The sequence below is a fragment of the Thalassophryne amazonica genome, chromosome 3 (assembly GCF_902500255.1).
Source record: "Thalassophryne amazonica chromosome 3, fThaAma1.1, whole genome shotgun sequence".
In the NCBI taxonomy this organism is placed as follows: domain Eukaryota; kingdom Metazoa; phylum Chordata; class Actinopteri; order Batrachoidiformes; family Batrachoididae; genus Thalassophryne; species Thalassophryne amazonica.
In genome coordinates this window covers 75,304,940-75,307,630 of record NC_047105.1, presented here as the reverse complement: position 1 = coordinate 75,307,630, position 2,691 = coordinate 75,304,940, and the positions used below count along the sequence as shown (strand labels likewise).

Sequence of the window (2,691 nt, the reverse complement as noted above, 5' to 3'; positions counted from 1 at the left end):
AATTTGGCACAAATACTCCTTAGACATTACTCTTTTGTACAAGCACGTTAGCCACCTAAATTTTCAATAGGCAGCCAGGTAGGGGTCAACTGAAGATAGGGGTCAAAATTAGAAGATGCTCCAGTCATATTGAACACCATACCACATTATTTGTCTGATCAAAGATTCCAAAAAGGTATAGTTTGGACTGTCTATGAGTAAATGTTATGGAGTTGTGATGTAAAAACAGCAAGAACGGTGACAAAGGTCAATTTCAGTTTATACAGGGGTCAAAAGTTAAAGTTGCTATAATTTTGGTAAGACAAGTAATGCAAATTACTGGTTAATAGGGTTTAAAAAGGAATAGTGTGCACCATGTGTCATGCTGTCACCTTGTTTACATCGAGTCCACGACTGAGTTGCGATCGACTAAGCCTCTGCTCTCCGCCACTCTCAGTGAGGTTGCAGGCTGGTCACAATGGGGTCTCCATGGTCGGATAAAAGATCCCTCTTGATCATTTTCACTTCCCATCGGTCTCAAACAGGTGTACGAGTGTACTGAACTGTTTAAAAAACTCGCACGTTGTGCGACCAGTTAACAGATAGATGGGTCTCATAACTGGTCTTGATAAACTCTCACAGGTCTCAACTCACTCTCAACGTGATCCTATGGGTCGTAATAGACACTCAGTTGACTCTGCATGGCTTGGCATCAATGATCGTGGATATTAACACATTTTTCACTCGCACAATTCAGTCGTGATTCAAGCTTGGTGTACATGCAAACAGGTAAACTGACCTACAGAAAAAGACCTACAGGTAAACTTGTAGGTCTTTTATAGGTCTCAGTCCAGTGTAAACGGGGCATAGGTTATCATGTTATGAGGCAACATACGTATGTCACGTCATGTAACAGAATCCAATGGACATTGACATTGTTTGACCTTTTCTTTGTAGACCAAACATTCAACACAGACAAAACTATTCCATTTATTAATCCTATTAGCACAACCAGTAATTGATTTGGATGTTTTGTTTCCAAAGTAAAGGTCAGACAAGGTCAATATTCACTGGATTGTGTGACACATGACATATGTTACCCTGTAACATGATAACTAAGCATAATAGAATATGCAAATTATTCCTTTTTAAATCTCTAATATTTCTACCAGTAATTTGCTTCATTTTTTTTTTTACCAAAATTGTAGCAACTTTGATTTTTTTTAACTGTGTACAGACTGAAATTGACCTTGACACTTATTGACAATATATTGACAAATATTACTGTCGGAAATGTAACGGGAGGCCTGCTCATTAGTGATATCAGTGACCATTTGCCTGTTTTTGCTGCTTTCAGTTCCTTAGTTCATCAAACTGAAGATAGTAATATTACAAACATAGGTGTCAAACTGATTCCAGAAAGGGCCAAGAGGGTGCAGGTTTTCTTTGTAACCACCAACTCCAGCAGGTGATTTCACTGATGAACATGGGAAGAGTTCATCAGTGAAATCACCTGCTGGAGTTGGTGGTTACAAAGAAAACCTGCACCCTCTTGGCCCTTTCTGGAATCAGTTTGACACCTATGAACTAGATGGTCCAAACAGTACATTTTTTGAATCTGTGTGCACAGTTGTCTGTGTCCATTTCACTGGCAGAATGCAGCAAAATTATTCACAAGTTTTCCTAAATACTGTTGATGGAACCATATTTAATATCTTAAATGGATTTTATTTTTTTTACATTACCAACACATGAACACACTCAGTTACGTGGCCAAGTTCATGTGCAACAAAGCACAGGGACCATAGCTGCAAGTAATTTCACTTACAGTCTTTAACACCCGCAAAATCCTCAGATTTTCTGTTGTCTATGTCATGTTGCCATCCACTATCAATATACAAAGGTTTGGATTGCCCACACAATTTAGCACTCATTACCTGGGATCTTGTCTCAATCCACACAGCTGTAAATGGCCGCTTCACTGGGTACACCATGTTGGAACTGGGTTAGATTTCATTTTGTCTCCAGATGTGCCTCAGCTGCCTTCTTTGTGGTATAGATTCAGAAGGTGCTGGGAATATTCCTCTGATATTTTCGTGTGTATAGACATGTTAGTGTCACACAGTTTCAGCACATTACAACATCAGGCTGACTGGTACAAGACGGAATGGATCAGTGTTTTCAAGTTGTTTGTACCAAATTCTGGCCCAGTCATGCAGTAAGTATCAAGATCATCAGACCAGGAAAAGTTTTTCCAATCTTTTGTTGTTCAAGTTTGGTTATCTTGTGCCCTGTTGCCTCACTTCCCTGTTCTTGGCACCCAGTATAGCCTTCTACAGCCATAGCCCATCTACTTCAAGCTTTAACATGTTAGGTATTCGTAGATGCTGTTCTGCCTTCCTTGCTTGTAAAAAAGATGATCATTTGTGTTACTGGTGCTTTACCATCATTTCAAATCAATCTGGTCATTCATCGTCATCCACACTGTAGTTTCACCCAGAAAATCTCCACTAACCAGATATTTGTTCTTTCTGAACCATTCTTTGTAGGCCCTAGGGATGGTTGTGTGTGATAAATCCATAGATCAGCAGTTTCTGAAACCCCAACAACCATGTCACATTTAATGTCACTTAAATTGCCTTTCTTCCCCATTCTGATGTTTGACCTAAACTTCATCCGATCCACTGCTTGATGTCTACATAATTAATGTAC

The 2,691-nt window shown here is 39.4% G+C and overlaps 1 long non-coding RNA gene across 1 annotated transcript; it reads left to right on the top strand.

Moving 5' to 3' along the window:
- Positions 1-336: 336 nt before the first annotated feature.
- Positions 337-984, top strand: LOC117507944. The gene is made up of 3 exons (XR_004559898.1): positions 337-366; positions 737-738; positions 850-984. It is a non-coding gene; the product is annotated as an uncharacterized LOC117507944 (long non-coding RNA).
- Positions 985-2,691: the final 1,707 nt, after the last annotated feature.